General features: G+C 44.6%; 1 protein-coding gene and 1 non-coding gene across 7 annotated transcripts in view; both read left to right on the forward strand.

Moving 5' to 3' along the window:
* Window positions 1-18,794, forward strand: part of DISC1 (DISC1 scaffold protein) — a 341,872-nt gene that overhangs the window by 270,578 nt on the left and 52,500 nt on the right. The gene's annotated exons all lie outside the window — the stretch shown is intronic.
* On the forward strand, window positions 8,701-8,823 carry LOC124236520 (small nucleolar RNA SNORA25). Its single transcript, XR_006887757.1, has one exon. It is a non-coding gene; the product is annotated as a small nucleolar RNA SNORA25 (small nucleolar RNA).

Below are 18,794 nucleotides of genomic sequence, written 5' to 3' on the forward strand. Positions count from 1 at the left end.
CAGACATGGTACCGCTTGGCAAGCCATGCTATGGTAGGTGTCCCACATGTAAAGTAGAGGAAGATGGGCACGGATGTTAGCTCAGGGCTAATCTTCCTCAGCAAAAAGAGGAGGATTGGTAGGAGATGTTAGCTCAGGGCTAATCTTCCTCAAAAAAAAAAAAAGGTGAAAATAAAAAGTATATGTAAATGGCATAATTTATAAGAAACTTTGTACGTCTGCATTTCCCTTGCAATTCACTACAATACTTTCCATTCTCTGAGAACTCTAGTAGTGCATTTTTACTCAGAAAGAACTTTTCCCCCTGAAATGCTCAGTTATGATGACTTTAGTTTCCAGAGCTCTCAGCTCAGTTACAAAAGGCCTCCATGCGGTTCTTCAGAAAGAGAAAGCAGAGCTCTTGCCTCTAGAACCCCACCCAAAACCCCCAATTAGGCAGGTCTTTCCTTCAGGGCAGGAAAAGTAGCCGCCACCCCCTGAATCCTGTCTGTGTCTACAGCTGGGCCACAAAGGGGCACGGAGTCCAGTCTTCCCTTCTAGCTATGTGGAGCAGCAGCGCCCAGACACGGGAACTAACATGAAGGGTCTCTCTCCCATCAAAGTATTACTGTTTAAAAAAAACCAAACCCTCAAACAAATAGTCTCTCTCCTGGCAATCATGGAGAACCTGAGACCTTTAGATAAAGTGCAGGCTCTGGAATCAGATGGTCTGGATTCATGTGCGGCCACTTCTGAGCCGTGGGCCATCGCTAGGTTAATAAAGCTCTTCAAGACTCAATTTCCCATCATTAAAATGGGCCAATAATCAAGTAAGGTAAAGAACATTTCTTGTATACAAAGAGGGCTTAGTAAATACTAGCTGTTATGACCTTAGCAGCAGCTATGACACCATGAAAATTGTGAAACCAAAACATCTACATTAAAAAAAAAAAACAAAAAAACCCTTAGTTTATAAAACCAGGAGAGAAGACCTTATCTTCCTGGTGAAATGATGGGGAGAGAAGAGATGTTGGCTTATAATCAGTAGCCTCCATTAAGGGTCTGCCAAATCTTGTTGATTCCCGAAACTCTGAGCTTTTTCTGCCGCCTGCCCTTTGGCCAGCTGTTAGCACCCCCTGCAGAGGGTGGAAAGAGGGAGAAATGAGGTAATTGAGTTCTTGTTAATGGCTGTGACGAGGTTTAGAACTTCCCATGGTTTCTATGACCAAATGGCTAGGATCCTAGAGCCAACTGCTGCCTTTAGAACCAATCTGGCTGGTTTTGGAGTGTTCGAGATTGAGAAAGACCCGAGTTCCCCGGCTGCAGAGCTGAGGCACTGGGGAGAATCCATCATCTCTTCTGTGATTCACGGGGCTCCAAGGCCCCTCACATTGCCCCTCTGTGGAGCTCCGCAAAAAATCACCTCAACCTCGGAGAGAGCGTTTTCAGGGGGACGGTAACTCCAATATACTTGCTTCTCTCCCTCTGATGTCTTCCTTTGAGAAAGCAAAAATGTTGCCCTAGAGAAGAGGGTGGCAGAAGGACAGGAGAGGAAGGATTGATGGAAGCCCCCTGCGCTTGTCTGGTGAGGAGCTTCAAGGAGAAGGGAGTTCTTCCCAGGATGAAGCACAGTGGGAGGAGTCTGGGTAGCATAAGGGATGTGGTACAAGAAGGCACAGTCTTGATTACCGTGACAGGACTAAAAGGTTGGAATACATTTGGGGACGAGGTCTGTCTCCCCTGTCATCATTTTCCTTATCGTCGCTACTTCAGCACTTACTTGGATGTGGTGCTGTTTGTAAAAGACAGCCTGACAAAGAAAAAAGATAACTGCGATTTTGGCGAATAGGATAGAAAATAGGCAGGAGGTTGATTACAATTTAAGACAGAAGGCTCTGGTAGCCGACTCTGCTGTGGTTTGTGCAGTTCAAGCCGAAGTTTCTCCGCTTTAAAGCAGTGATATGATCATTCTGCCCACTGAGATCAATTAAGAAATCAGCCAATATTTAAGGAGGCCCGAGGCTTGGCAAGAAGCCCAGTGGCTCCTCCTTCTTGATTCTGTTTCGTGTAGGTGGGAGAAAGACATTCTGCAGTGATTGCTGCGTTAGACTGGACTAAGGCAGGCAGCCCAGCGGAGGCTATGTTCACCGTGCTCCAGGAGCCTGTGTGCCCATCGTCCCTCCAGATGTGCCAGTGTGCTGCAGAGTGTGCACATTTAAAGGTGCCTGTCACATTTTTAAAAAGGCAATTATAACTGACCAATAGGGAATGTCCGAACTAAGGTGATTTTTACAAACTGAAGAGAAGCCATTACAGCTTGCGTGTGTTTGATGCATTTTGGCAGGGAGATGAGATATCTTAAAGAAAAATTAATTGCTGTATCAATGGAAACCTCCGTAGGTAGATATCCAATTTGTCATTAATTACAACGAGAAGACGTTTAACGATTCAAGGAAGCGTTGTCAAGATTGTATGATAGTTTAATTTGCTAACATGCTACGAACGTGTTGGCTTCAGATGCATGATTAATACAAGCATAACTCCTTCTGGAATTTCTCAGATGCTCACTTCTAGTGTGCAGTCATTTTTAAGACTCTGCTCAGTGCCCTTATCGCATGTAAAGTGAGACGACAGCTCCGCAGTAGTCTTGGCAAATGTAGATTAGACAAAATATTACGCACAACATGTTCTCTGACTCATTTGCTCCTTTTTCCTCCCTACGCTGCCGCCCCCCCAGCCACCTGCGTCATACAACAGCTGTGTGAACATTGGCTACAAAGCAGTGAGCTGTAGACACTTTCTGTGCTGGGCTGCATTCCTTTATATCCGTAGCTCACACCACGATGGGTTCTAAATCCCTTATCACAACCGCCTCAGGTGGAAAACAGTTTTTTTTCCTTCTGTGGCTGCTGATGTAAAGATGACATTTCTCGAGCTGGGAGAATTTTATGGGATTGTATGGCATGCTAAGCTTCAACAGATAATTCTGTAGCTCCCATTCATCACAAAACTGAGACTTTTAGCTTTGCTTCTTAAAAAAAAAAGTCCCAAAAGAAATCATAAAATTCTTTAGTGGACTGAAGAAGAGAAGAGAATCACCAAGATGACGACTTGCGACAATTACACAAAGCAATTGGACTGAGTTATTTCCTCTATTATTCTTTAAATGGGAAAATAGGCAAACGCCCTGGTTAGAAGCTATGGTTTTGCCTGAGATGGGTTCCACTGGCGGAGACTGGCCTGTCTCACTTTGCGAATGACCTCAAGCCTGTCTCTTTTAATTGACGCCCTGTCTCTAGAATTTTCTTGATTTATTGCTTTTTAGTGGAACTTATTTTGGTTTTGTTGATGGCATTTGTCAACTCTTGTAGTTACAGAATGGAAATTGTTCTGGAGTGGTGCTTTGGTGCCAGTGTGCTCGTTTGTGGGGCTTATTGGAGCGTGAAGGGAAGACGTGTTTCTGTAAGTTGTCTTGCCCTCCTGCCTGCCAGTGGGGCGGGGTCTCACCTGGAGTATGTTTCATCTGATTCTGTGCATCTGTAAGCGACTATGAATCCTTTCACTAGAAGGGTTTCGCCAAGTGTAACTGTACAACTTCAGAATGAATTTGGTCCCATCTTTGTTTTCTGGGTTGTCAGCATTTAGACCCTTATGTAGCAGCTGAGACAATGGGCGGTGGGCTTCCCGTCTCAAGCTTCTTAGTCTAAGAGGAAAGATTCTTCTCTAAGATTCAGTGGGACAATATCCAGAGATTCAAATCCTGAGAGATGGACTCGTAAAAGCAAATGGACTAGTCACTTGGCTCCAAGTTTGACTCTTAATAACAGCCACCATACCTCGTGACATGAGGATTTTGGAGGCAGATAAAGAAAATGGCCACTGATGTATCAGCCTGTTACTACCATAGTCTATGCTAGGTGTCAGCACTGCCTGAACCCAGGAAGTAAGAAAGGAATGAAACCGGCTCTCAGGTTTAGGGAAAAATTAACAAACTGCTCCAGAGAGCAGTGACCTATGTTGCTTATGGGGCACATGGGCCCTAATTCCAGTGTGAGGCCCGTGATATTGGGCTCTGTCTCCTCCTCTCGTGCCTTTATGGTACCCTCAGCAGCCTGCCCCCACTCGCCTCATTTGATGGATCCTGGTCTATCGTAACTTTGGAGGTTGTGATGCTAACTAGGTCAATGTCTTGCTCTTTCAAGGGAGGATAAAGAAACATTTGGGTGGTGTAGCTCTTAAGTGCACATGTTCTGCTTCGGTTGCCTTGGGTTCGCCAGTTCAGATCCCAGGTGCAGACATGGCACCACTTGGCAACCCATGCTGTGGCAGGCGTCCCACATATAAAGTAGAGGAAGATGGGCACGGATGTTAGCTCAGGGCCAGCTTTCCTCAGCAAAAAGAGGAGGACTGGCAGCAGATGTTAGCTCAGGGCTAATCTTCCTCAAAAAAAAAAAAAACAGAAAAGAAACATTTGGGAGATGGGTGCAACTTTGTTTCAAGATCTAGAAGCAGGAATTCCTGGGTTGGGGATTGCTCCCCCGAGGGGTAGGCTTCTCCACGTCCTTCAAATGCACCACATCACGTGGGTCATGGACACTGCAGACCTAGTTTCCACATATGGGAACAGGCATCTCTGAGGACATGATTTACAAACATCATCAACAACCGCTCAAGGCCTTAGCCGATTCCTCTCGCCTCCTGACGTCCTGAGTTCCGATCTGTATTGATGGTGTCCGTATCTTTCCCAGCCCCACAGCTGCCCTCCCCCACTCCCCAAACAGTGGAGTTAGCATTTCCTTACCAATGGAGACTGTCCGATTCAGGGTGGAAGCCAGGCTTCCGTTTTAAAAAAACAGTTGTATTACTAACAATAAGAATGAGACACTTTCAACAGTACTGTGTATTTTCAGGGGTCAAGAGGTCCAAAGCTAGAAAAGCCAGCTGTTACTCACTTGCAGGCAAGTTCTGACATGGAAGACCCCCTCCCACCTCAGTCCCACCCCAAGCTAACATTATTTCTCTCTGAACCTATGGCTGTTCCTGTGGTTCTGAGTTAGTAGTGACTTTTTCTGGCAGGCATAGATGTTTATGTCCGCAGCCTGGTATTTCCTGCAGCTGTGCCCCGCAAGTTGTCATCTTCAGAGCTCACGAACCAGGCAGAGTGACGGCAGGAGAGAAACGTGACTCAGGGGTCGGTAGGGCAGGCTTAGGAGGTGGCCAGTTTGCGTGCCCTGGGCTGACCTCCCCATGGTCTCAGACTGGCATGGGCAGCCTCTCTCTGCATGCTGAGCCTCTGCATCTCCTCAGAGTTTGATTAAACAACAGCAGAATAGACTCAAACCGTGACAGCCGCAGAAAGTAAACTTAGCCACCTTTAAAATGATCCTATTGTTCATTTTTCTATTGGGCCGTTTTATTGGTCTTTTTTCTTAAGTCATGAGAATAAATACCACCCCTGTTGTTCAGGTCCTCAAAAATGTGAAAAACGAGTCTAATGAAAATCTGGTAACAGGCATTGCTTTACCAACCCCTTCACGTCCACCCAGATTTTTTTTTTTTAAATGAGTGCTTTTATTCTTTTCTTTTCTTTTTTTTGGTGAGGAAGATTGGCCCTGAGCTAACATCTGTTGCCAATCTTCCTCTTTTTTTTTTTTCACCCCAAAGCTCCTGTACATGGTTGTATATTCTAGTTGTAGGTCCTTCTAGTTCTTCTTTGTGGGACACCACCTCAGCATGGCTTGATGAGCAGTGCTAGGTCCATGCCCAGGATCCAAACCTGCAAACCCTGGGCCACTGAAGTGGAGTTCACAAATCTAACTGCTCTGTCACAGGGCCAGCCCCCATGTGGATTTTAAGGGAGGAACTTGTATTTGCAGTTTGGTGGATGCTTCTGTCCTTGTAACTTCCACAATCAGAAGCCTGAGAAAGGCCTAGAGAGAATTAGAAGGGTGTCGGCGTTGATCTAAACTCTCATAGCCACACTTGATATTTCAGCCAGTGAGTTTCTGCCAGCTCTTGTAAGTCTGGTCTAGCATTATAATAAAATGAACCAATAATACCAATCCACATAGCAATTTTCTTTAGGAAATTCAAAAGCCTACAGAGTAATTTGAAAAATATTCTAGCCTTTGCTCATTAGTGTACTTGTTAAGTGTCTAAAGGACCCTCCTTGGCTGCCTGCACATCCCTCCTAAATTCTGTGGCTTCTGAAACAGGAGAGGGGGCCAGGCTGCAGGGGACTCCGGCTGCCCCTCCTCCTCGGTGTTTCTCAGGAGCAGACCTTCTATTTTGGTGCAAAGCGTTTAATGGGCCTACAGTCCCATCTCCAGCTCTTGTGACTCCGGGGCCCCAGGTGAACTTGAGACATCACGGTGCACAGGAAGAGGGGGTTTTTACAAATGCTGATTACTTCCTAGCCTCCGGGCGTCAGCCTCGACTCCAGCTGTAAGCCCCACGAGGAAGCCTGTGGTCACCAGTTAGCGGAACACCGTCGTCTGCAAGGAGCTGGGCGCAGAACAGCTATGGCAAGTTTGTCCACGCCGCTGCTGGTCTGCCCTTTCCTGCAGCTGCTCCAGAGGAAAATGTAACTTTGGGACAGGACAAGGAAGGTCTCTCGTCAGTGTCCATAGAATAATGAGAGAGCTGATTCTTAGCTCCGTGTTGAGGAAGAAACCAGGAACGAAGACACTCACTGGGAGAAAGGACTGCCGGTTATTTAGAACCTGAGAGGCCAGCCGGTTGTTTTTTCAGGAGAGGGTTGTCTTTACAGCCTCCCTGTTCCGCCTCCCTCGTTCTCTTTGGTTCTGAGTTGCTCATTATCTCGGGAGACCATCAAAACAAAACAATCGAACAAAAACAAGAGCTTTTAAAAACAGAATATTGGTGACTTAAATAGACTCTAGATACTAGGTCACAAATACTTTTTAGAGGATTGCAATGATCATAATAGAGATTGATTTGAGATATTTTTCAAATGTTTGTTGGAAAGCTGGAAATGACATGCAATGATAATATCAATAGCTAACCTTTATTAAGAGATACTGTGTGTCAGATAATTCACTAAACGTTTTGAATGAATTATTTCACTTAAGCCTCCCAATAACCCACTAACATGCAAGCTCTGTTATTAACCCAGATATTTAAGGCAGCTGAGGCTCAGAGACAGCAAACCCTGTAGCCAAGGTCCCACAGGGATACTCTTTGGGTGTGGTAGTCTGTCTGGCCCAACCTCCCTTAGAGCATTCTGGAGTTGGGTATGGGACAGACATATGAAACTTGAAAATTATATCTTAAAAATGGGCTTTTTGATTTAAATTCCCTTAGTAAGACTTTTTTTTTTAGAAAACCAATTACTATGGAAATTTTCAAACATATATAAAACTAGAGAAATTATAATGAGAGAGCCCCCATATACACATCAGACAAATTCAACAATTATTAGCACGTGGCAAACTGATTTCAGCTATACTCCCATGCACTTTCCCACTGTAGTAGTTTCCTATTGCTGCTGAAACAAATGACCACACACTTAATAGCTTGAAACAACACAAATGTATTGTCTTCCAGCTGTGGAGTTCAGAAGTCCAAGATCAGTTTCACTGGGCTAAGGTCCAAGGTTGGCAGGGCTGGCTCCTTCTGGAGGCTTTCGGGGCAGAATCTGTTTCATTGCCTTTTCCAGCTGCTGGCTGACTGTATTCCACTGTATTCCTTGGCTTGTGGCCCCGTCTTCCATCTTCAGAGCGTATTACTCCGATCTCTGCTTCTGCATGACATCACCTTCTCTGACTCTAACCCTTCTGCCTCCCTCTCTTAAGGACCACTGTGATCACATCATTGGGCCCACCAGATAATCCAAGATATCTTGCCCATCCCAAAGCCCTTAATTTAATCACACCTACAAAGTCCCCTTTGCCATGTGAGGTAACATTCGCAGGTTCTGAAGATCAGGGCATGGACGTCTTTGGGGAGCCATTATTCAGACCACCACACCCACTCTACCCCAACAGGAATATTTTGAAGTAAATCTCAGACATTTTGTTTAATCCATAAATATGTCAGTACATATTTTCAGACAGATAAAGACTTTGAAAAATAACTGTAATACTATTATCACACCTAAAAGCATTAGCAAGACTTTCACAATATCATCAGATATGCAGTCAATTTTCCCTAATTGTCTCCCTCATTTCCCTAATTGTCTCATAATTTTATTTTAACAGGTGGCTTATTCAAATTAAGAAATGTATTTTGCATCTCTTTTAATCTGCGGCTTCCCTCTCCTTTTACTTTATTTGCTTGTCGTTGAAGAAACCAAGTTGTTTGTCCTACAGAATTTGGCTAATTGTATCCTTGTGGTCACTAACATGATTTTTACCCCATGTATGTCCCATAAATTCATAGTTAGACCTAGAGATTTGATTACGTTGAAGTTTGATTTATTGTCAAGAGCGCTTCATTATAGTGTTGTAACTTTCCACTGTATCACGTAAGGAAGCCAATAATATCTGTTATTTCCCTCCTGTGCTATTGAGATTGATCATTCAGTTCAGGTTTTGGGAGCTCTACCCTTTTTGCATCAAAGTCCCTACCACTTTTTTACCTACATTGGTGATTGTTGACTGGATTTATTTCATTAGTGAGTTGCAAAAATGGTTATATTCCTATTCCATCCCTGTCCTTATTTTTTGCCTAGAATTCTTCTATAAAAAAAGAAATTTCTTTAGGTCATTTCAGAGAGGGCTTTTGGGTCTGTGAAACCAGAGCTCTTAACACTATGACCAAAGATTGAGTTCTCTGAAGGATGCCACACTCAGTAGTGCTATGTTTTCCTGAAGAGATGCAAGATGCGGCCACTCAGTTCACTCATAATATTCCATGATTGGTGATGTGGGAAAGGAAATAGATGTTTCAAGCTCTAAAATACAACAACAAAAAGAAATTTCCTTCAACATCTATTGGTTGTCCTGAGCTACAATTTATGAAAGAAAGACAGGATGAATGCTTGATTCTTTCTCTTTATGTACCAGTTTTCAGAATAAGAATTGGTTTTCTAGCATCCTCCAAAGGTGAACAAAAATTGTGTGGGTGTGCATGTGTGTATATAAGTCATTATGAAATCATGGATTTTTAACATGTTTGTTATGTTTCAGTTCTTTGCAGAAATTATTCTTTTTCAAATTCTCCCATCTTTGGCCAAGAGCCTTTTCAGATTGGCTCCTGAATCTTTTAACATCAACCAGAAGCTTCCTTATTTTCTGATGTTGCAAGATATTTCAGACTCATCTGGGACAATTCCTGGTCCAGATCTGGAATCAGCATCTTCTGCAAGAAGCCTTTGTTAAGTTTAGTAGGAAATGGTATTTAGAGACCAAAGCCTGGGTGCTCACAGCTACTGGGCTAGTTCTAATTTCTTGGCCTTTTCAGTAGACAGAGCTAGTATAATTTGGACAAAGAAATTACATCACAAATTCATACTGTTATTTCCAGCTCAAATTTAGGATTCCATGGTTCACGTCTTTGACTTTATATTTGTGTTTCTTTTCTCTTATGCTGAAAATGTTGGTTCCTAACATCATTATTATAGTTACTTATGTACATATCGTCTGTCTATCTCTATATGTGAAATAGTATATTTGACTACACATATATAGTATACCTTACTATATATATAGTATATCTATACATAATAGTATGTTTGATATAAGCATATATATATAGTTTCCGAATAATAGGACTGAAATTGTTATTAATAGTGTAATAATTAAAAACAACTTAAGACTTCTGTGCAGTTCTTTTTGTTCTTACGAGTGGTTTGTCAAAAAATAGTTTTCCTATGGTACTATATGATAATTACAGCCATAATTTTAGTAGTAATTAATGGTCCAATAAGTACACACATTACAATTTGCTAAACCATCTTTCATTGAAGGGCATTTCACTGGTTTCTAACTTTTGTTATATGATGGTTGAAAACATTAATTTCTCTTTGCTCAAGAGCCTTGAAGCTTTGAACTGAGGGAGACTGACACCATGTAACTGAAAGGCACTCGTGTTCCTTCCTCAGGTCCTTTTTTCTAGAGCTGGAAGCGGGGGCAAGATGTTGCTCTTCCCAAAGAAAGTCTTTTTTCTTAACAATTTCAAGAGAAGGAAACTATGGAAAGTACAAGGGATGAAGATAGACAGGAGGAGGCCCTTTTGAAAAACAAAGACCTTTGTGAAATACTCTTATTTCTAATTTTTTTCCTAAAACAACTTTTCCATATAAGGCACACACAAAATGTGTCATATCAGATTTAATATTTGAATAATGAGAAAGACTGTGATTTTGGTCAGACAACTGTTGTAGAGCATTCTAGTGGAACAGGGTCCTAGGTTGCCACAGGCATGTCCTCTGGGTCCTGGAACTCATATCGATCCTCAACCGGGAAGCTACCAATTGCTTATCATTGTTTATCTCCTACTGCTTGTTCAACACTCTACCTCAAATCACAGGGAAGTATGAAGCATGTGCATTTCTTCTGGTAAGATGAGGAAAAGACAACATACATTTATTAAAAAAAATTCCAGATGTTTTCTGGAGTATAGGAATTGAGAGAAGAAGCTGATCAGTGAGCCTGTGGGTGCCAGTGGAGCCTGGGGTTGCTTTGTGGGATGGAGAGTAAGAGGTGCCCCCTTCCGGAATATCAGGAGGGAGACAGCCCCTGTGAGTGAACGGGGATGTCGTGGCTCATTCATGGGGGTGGGGAGAACCAGTCTGACCAGACAGAAAGGGTCACTGTGGCTTGATGGGCACTGCAGCTTGTTAGGTAGCGTGTGGCCAATGTAGGAGGGCCTTAGAAGGTAGATAAATATGTTTAGGCCTGATGAAATAAGTAACAAGTGGTCTGGAAAGGAGAAGTGGAGAAAGTCTCAGTGAAAAGCAGTGTTTTAGAAAAATTGGTTAGCAACACTATTCAGAACAAATTAAAAAGGAGAAGGAACTTAGAATTAAAGAGGCCGGTAAGGTGTCTATTAAGATTATAATGTCATGGTTCCATGGAGACATGATTGATGTCTATGGAGAATGATGAAAACTACTAAGGACAAATTTAAAAGAAAAATCTGTGGGTCTTGGTGACTGAGTGTGGAATGAAACAGACAGTGGTGATTCCAGGATTCTAAGTGTCAGTGATTGGGAGAATGAGTAATGAAAGCAATTGATTAAATCAGGGACATTAGGATGGGAACTAGATTAGAATGGGGTGGGGGATGATATGGTGAATTCCTTCTTCTGTCCCTCCCTTCCTCCTTTCTTTTTTTTACCTTTCTTCTTCTTCCTTCTCATCGTCTTTATCCATCTATCAAATGCTTTCCTACCTGACAGCTGTTCTCTGTAGCTCTAGTAGTAATCAATAGAGGCAGAATCTTTGCTGACATAGAATTTGCATTTAATTAGGGAGGGAGACAGACGAAAGAACAAGAGAATTCACACAGTAATAAGTGCTATGGAGAAAGTGAAACGGGGCTATATGCTAACGGTGGTCGAGGCTGTAAGGATTGGACGGGACTCATTTAGATTGGAAATTCTGGAAAGTAACTCAGAGGAAATGCCCAAGCAACCACCCATGTGAAGATGTGGTGGCATTTCAGGACATTCTGGACAGAAAAAACAAATATCTTAAGACAAGAATAGACGTGGAGTGTGTGGAAAACAAAAAGAAGGCAGAAGGTACGGGAGGGTTCATAATAAGGGGACGGAGATGAGGGCAGTGAGCGTTACAGTCAAGGCCAAAGCAGAAGACAGAACCCAAACAGTGATTTGAACAGGAGCAGTATAATACAAAGAATTGTTCGTTGTGACAGAGGACTGGAGGAATGAGGGATTTACCAGCAAGAAGTCAAGAGAGCACTAAAGAATATAGGAGTAGCTAAGGCAGAGATGCAGACCCCTGCCTCCAGGCTGAGAGGCAGACCTCGTTAGAAAGGCATGCCCATGGCAATCCGGGTGGTCAAGAAGTTGCTGTGGTGCCACACCAGTGTAACTTACTGGAAGTCCTCTTTCTGGAACTTTCTGGAATCCACCTTCCAGGGTGCCAAAGAAGACTGCTCACAAGGAGTTGTCTCACCAGAGGCGGTCTGCTAGAAAATTGCTTGAGGGGGTTTTGGGGGAAACCCTTGGCTTCTGGGAGCTGCTGACATCCAGGTGCTGGAGCAGCGGTGCACACTGCAGAGGCTTGGTGCTAGAGACACTGCCCACCAGCAGGAGCCGGACCCTGGGGAAGCTGTGTGTCTAAAGAGCCCGCTGCTGAAGAAGGTATATAAGCTGCAGAAACCGAGCACTGGAGAAACCATCCACCCTGCAGGAGTTGGGAATTCGGGAAACCTCATGTGCTCCAGGAGTTGGGTGCTGGAGAGGCTGTGCATGCTGTGGGAGCAGGGTCTGGAGGAAAGCCATCTGCTTTCCAGGAGCCTGCTGATAGCACACTAGGACCAGGAAGGAACCCCCACCATTTCCCCCCCCCACCCCGCAATGTCTGTCCAGCTTCCTCTACTGAAAAAACTTAATATTGTGCCAGCTGGCAAAGGAAAAATATTTAAACAGCCCAGCTAAATTTTTGTAAAGCAGGCAATGAGGGATAAATTTGGAGCTGAGAGGCAATAAACTCATAATTGGCATATCGAGGTAGTCAGTGCCCTGATCCTGGAGGGCCTGGTCATGGTGGTGATGATGGAGGTGACAGTAGAGGTATGGATAGTGGTATCTGTCACATACAGGCCCTGTTCTTAGGGCTTTACATGTTAACTCATCTTTTCTTCACAATCCAGTGAGGTAGATACTATTGTTATCTCCACGTTACACATGAGGTGACCGAGGCACAGAGAGGTTGTCACTTGCCCACAGTCACATGCTAGTGATGAGGGAGCCGGGATTCAAACCTGAGCGTTCTGACTCCAGATCTGCCTGCCAGACTCTATCAAGTTGTTACTGCTCTTTGAACAGGCAGATAAACATGTCAGGAAAGCTAAGTACTTAAAAGAAATTTGCGGCCAACCCTTTTAAACCAGCCACCCATATTTTCCTTTTTATAACTTCAGAAGTCTTAGTTACTTTTAAAAATAAGGTGCAAATGTACCAGGAAACATAAATTAGAATAGAACATGTGGGAAAGGTGAAGAAATTGGGTGACTGAAGCGATGAAAATACTAGAAAATAATATTTTGAGTACGGTTTCACGGACTTTGGCCTTCTTTAGCTTAACAAAAGCAGAAAAGAGGGAGAAAGTTCAAAATTATTGTTATATAAAGGGATGCCACTGGGAAGATCTTGATAAAATGTTCCTCATTGCTAATGGGTAGGTTGGGGGACAAAAAACGTGGACCCAGTGGATGGGCTTGTATGCAGTTCTACATGGGGCGTTTACTGTGCACCAGACACTGTGCTGGGCAGCATGGGGAGAGGAGGTGTTAGGCCCCAGCTTCCCTCAGGGAGCTCACTGTCTCATGGTGGAGACATGGCTGCTTCTCTATGAGTCTAAGGCAAAGTGGTAAGTGGCCTAAGCAGGAGGTCAAGCGAAGGTGCCAAGGTAGGGTTGGAGCTGGATGAAGAGCTGGCGGAAGGAAGACATCGTGGGTTCAGGGCCAGCCCCAGCAAGGGCCAGTGATTAGATGGACCTGGCCTAATGGGACTGATGGGAAAAAGGTTAACCTAGGGCCGAGAATATGTGTTCTGGGGCTAGATGGTCTAATCCTGGCCTCCTTTATGTTTTCTAATTTTGTGACCTTGGGCAAGTTATTTAATCTCTCTAAATTTCAGTTTTCCTGTCTATAAAAGAAAATATAATAGTACCCTCCTCACAGGGGTATTATGCAGATCAAATGAGATACATAAAGCATGTTGTCATAAATAGTGGCACGTGATCTGTAAAGGTTTGCTACCATTATTATTATTATTATTATTATTGAAAAAGGCTGAAGATTAGAGCCTTGGGAAGAATAATAAGGATTCGATATAAAGCGCGTCATAATATACGTGTGCAGGTGCATGTGTATGTATGTAGAATTTTGAAAAAGTTTTCAGTTGAAACCTTTGTTTTTGTAATAGGCAGCCTGGGGAAATGTTCGGTTTTGCACACAATAATGAATTCCTGTTTTGTCTGTTACCATTTATAACTACTGCTGTTTCTGTCATCTCAAATTTTCCTCTATTTGCACAAAAATGAGCAAGATCTGCCATAAAAAAATTATCAGGTAAGAGTGGCTTTATGGGTCTCATGCTGTATATTTGAGATCAGTCACATGAGTTCCTAAGTGTTTGGTTTGATTTCAGTATAGAATAGGAAATGGTGTTTCCCAGGTGGAGAAGAAGGGCAAATATTTCTCATAAAATGAGTGAAAATCTGGCACCATCAGATCATGGGTTTTGTCATTGGGATAAGATTCGATGTCGGCTCCACCAACTGGCTGGCTAGGTAACTCTGAGCAAAGACCAGATTCTCTTGAGCTCGTGTCCTGATCTGTAAAGTTGACGTCATCATCCTGATAATACTCACCCCACAGTGAAATCATACAATAGAATGGAATACTGTGTGAAAAGTGCCTAGTACCCCGCCGGGCACAGAGAGCATGAAGCACATCAGTCTGCTCACTCAGCATCTTCTAATTCTGCCTCCCTGTTCCCAGCCTTCCTCTCTGGGGATCTCGAGCTGCTAATGGCCAACTGTGGATGAAGCTGCCGTGTTTATGTGGACCTTGAGGCAGATAATAATTGGAAATTCAGTGGCTAGATGGACAGTATAGGGGAACTGGTTTTCAGAGTGCAATATAAAGTCAGAGAAATCGCACACTCTCCTCTCTACCTACATCCCTCACTGTCCCTTTTATTCTTTTATGACAAACACACTTCAACCTGCAGTAGTTTTTTCACCAGGGGCTGAAGGAATTGATGGCGTTGTTTTCTTCAGAATGAGCCATAACATCCCTTTGTTCGCAGAGACTGTAAATCCAACATCCTCCAGATTAGATAATGTGTGTTCAATATCAGTAGGAAAGAAACAGAGAAGTAAATATTTGCTACAAAATGTCTTTCTGATGTCTTGAAAATTAGTTAATTTCCTGTATCTGACAAGTCGGTTGGCTGCTACATCCGCCTCACATTTAGAGGCAAAAGGAAAACAATCCTCCACAGCAAGGAGCCTGTCACTTGGGTATCCAGGGGAGATAATGTGACCATAGTGCAGTGTCATTGAATATTGATAAGGAAGTGACAGGCCGTGCTTAAAGTTTGGCGTCACATTCAAATGACTGGCTGAGAGATGAAAAGAAAACAAAAAATTAATCCCCCTCTTGAAATCTCATGCAGATTCACTTACTGGTTGGTTGCTGCTCTGCGGTCTGTCTCCTTTTCTCCCCGTTAATAATCATAATCAAATATCCATTATTGGTTTTCAGCAACAGTGTAATTGCTTTCCCTTCCTGATTTTCTGGGGCAGTCGATCTGCAGGCGCGAAAGGGCAGTTGTGTAATCGTTCTTTCCCAGTAAACCCGGAGAAGTCAGTTGTGCCCTGCAGATATTGATGTCAGCCGGCTTGCTCTCTGGTGGAATGAAAGAAGGAAATAATTTTATCGCGCTATTTTTAGACTTCAATTTAGATTTCAGCCTTTCTGATACTTTGTGTTCTGGGGATAGAGCTGTTGATGCACAATGTAGCTGTAAGACACTCGGCTTTCTACGTGCCCCTGACAGGCTCCTCTCTCAGGCCCGCATCTCAGCACTGCGCAGTCACGGTGCTCTCCTTGGTGGCCAAAGCCGAGAAGGCCGAGAGGGCTAAGATGCGCCGTGCATCGACAGTGTCTTCCAGTGGAACTTGCTGCCAGCAACCGCCAAGTCTTCAATCTTAGTGAAGGTTTAATCTCATCTTTCACACGCATAAATATTTAACGCCACGTAAATTCCCTGTGAGCAAAATGAGTTCACCTAACCGTCTTTGCTTTTCTAGCCAGTTTCCCAGGGCGGGTAGATGAAAGCCAGAATGAGGAAAGACTCTTTCTTTGCTGGATTTCCTTCTGAACAAACACGAAGGGCCCAGGCACCTGGGACTCCAGACATCTTTCTCGCAGCGGTGATGGAAAGCCATCTTCCTAGTTTTTCTATTAGGAAAGAGCTGATCCTAAACTCCAAAGGATCTTAGAAGGGGCCGGTAATACCTGCCTGAGCTTGTCTTGTGTCATGTGTATCTTGTCACATGTGCTAAAATTCAGATTATTTTGCGTCGCACTGAATTCCTTGGGTGCATGTGACTTGGTAATACAGAGGCCGTCAGTTTTAGTATGTAAGGCCCACTGAGGTCCTTGCTACTCAAAGTGTGGACTGCGGACCAGCAACACTGACATCGCCTGGATGCGATCGGAGCAGAGTCTCGGGCCCCAACCCGCTCGTGAACCAGCACCTGCGTTTTCACAAGATCTTCAAGTGATTTGTATGCACGTGAATCACTTTTTCTTTTCTTTTTTTAAAATCGCAAGCCCTTTTTAGAATCTCATGAAATTTGTAAACCCTATTCCTATAAAAATGTACCTACACACAAGATTTTGCATGTAATTTCAATGAATGCAGGTTCCATGGACTTCAGTGAAGATTGTTCACTCATGGGCATCTGAGGACACGCCTGGTGGAGCCCCCAAATGCCGTGGGGCCCCCACCTTGCTGACCCATGTTTCTGCTGGTTGTCATATGGAACTAGTCTTCACTTTGATGCCTGGATCTTGTGCATTTAAGGGGTGCCGGCCTCAGGGGTCGTCGCCCCTCAGCCTCTCCAGTCCTTGTCATCCCTGCAGCTCTCGTTTACCAATCTTTGCCATCATTTCCCCTGCTTGGCTACTGTGCATTTTTGCTTTCTTCCTCAACTTAGAGATGGGGTACCAGGCGTTGTAGAATGATGACGCGGCCAGAATGGTATCAGCACCAAGTTCTTCTCCATGCCCATCAGGCTCCAGGAGGAGGTGAAGGGACTAGGTCTGCCTGCTCCTTCTGCTGACGGGACATCCATTCTGCAGGAAGCTCACCTCTGTGTTCTGCTCTGCACTTTGATTTCCTCCAAGCCTTGGTGGTGCCTGGAGGAAAACACAAGGCAGATTGAAGCAAACCCTATGAGAAGTCTGTTCACTCACTGCCTGATTTATTTGTCTCTCAAGGGCGTGCTCTGACCTTCAACAGGCCTTGCTTTGGTAGGGAGAAAATATACGTAGATGATTACAATATGTGATACACATCAGAGTAGAGGTACGGACAAAACGCTGTGGCGCTAGAAGTGAGGAATAACTGACTTTTCCAAGAGGAGTGAGGGAGAGCATCAAAGAGAAGACATCTTTTGAGCTGAGTTTTGAAGGATGAATAGGACAGTGCCTGAGATGAGGACTATGGGATGGATCACTGCGAGAAACTACAGAGTCAGGAAGATCGAGTTAAGGGAGGCAGATGATCAGAAGTGAGAAAGCAGGTAGAGATAATAGTTTACCCTTAGATGCTGCTCTCTGCGGGACAGGCACAGTGCTGAGTCCTTCATATACAGTACCCTGTGTAGTCCTTTCAACCCAACAGTCCTACCTCGTTGGATGAGGAAACAGATGCACAGTGAGGTTAAGTAACTTGGCGAAGATTGCATAGCTGGTACTCACCCAGTGGCTCTACGCTCGACTCCCTCGCAGAGTGCCTCCCTTTGCCTAGAGGATGATGCACTTGCAGCACAGCCCTGCCTAGGACTCGGGACTCGCCGTTTCCTCTCTCCCACTCTCCTACTGTTCTCACTTCATCAATGAACACTATCCATCCTCACCCTTATGTGTCCATGTAAAACTTAGGGCCCCTGGGTTAAGGGGGAAAAGAGAACCGAATATTTCTCTGCATTATCTCGTGGTTCCGTTCTCCCACGTTTATGGGAAACTGACCACACCACACACAGCCATTCCCCTTCTGTCTCTGAGGGGCTTCCCTCTCCGTTGCAGATGAGGGAGTCCTGGCCACCGGTGAGGTCCTTGAAAGACACCGAAAGGAGAGCAAATGTGCAGGGCAGCCTCACAGCTTCTCCTTCTGGCCAGCTGAGGCCACCGTGCCCCTCCCAACACCACTGTCCACTCTGGGACTGTGTTTACACCACAGGAATCCTGGGGGGTGAATAAGAGACAAGGCTGCCTGGGAGGGAGACGTGATCGGTGTGCCCGGCTGCTTAGTGCTGTGGTCACACTCCTCCGGGTGCCTCACCACCTCTGAGCACGTGCTGTCAGAAGGAGCGCTGGGGTCTCCCTTCTGTACTTTTCTTCCTGCACCTGTGGCCCATCTTTCGTAAGGAAGTTGTGTTTGAGTTCCCTTTGCCAGAGGTGGACACTGGCCACGTCCTTTGTTCTTGGGCCCTGGGAGTGACTCTGCCGCAGAGCACAGCCCGCAGACACACCCTCGTGAAGGAGCAGCTCGCTTGCTGGGCTCCTTTTACAAAGCTAGAAACAGGCTCTGCCCCGTAAGCAGGCTATTGGCCGTCTCCTGAGCTGCGATTATTGTCTGTTTGGAGGTAACGTTACCACCTTCCGCAGTTCGTGCATAGGAAATGCCAGGCCCCGGGGAAAGCACATGTAAGACGCTCAGCATGACAGGGCACCACGTAGGTTTGACACGGCCCTAGTTTTCTGCAGTTGCCACACTGAGCTGTCAGCCTCACCAGGCTGGATGCAAGGGCAGAGCAGCATCACTCATTCCCAAGGAGGTTTTTTTTTTTTGAGGAAGATTAGCCCTGAGCTAACAACCACTCCAAATCCTCCCCTTTTTGCTGAGGAAGATTGTCCCTGAG

The sequence above is a fragment of the Equus quagga genome, chromosome 2 (genome assembly GCF_021613505.1).
Source record: "Equus quagga isolate Etosha38 chromosome 2, UCLA_HA_Equagga_1.0, whole genome shotgun sequence".
Classification (NCBI taxonomy): Eukaryota; Metazoa; Chordata; class Mammalia; order Perissodactyla; family Equidae; genus Equus; species Equus quagga.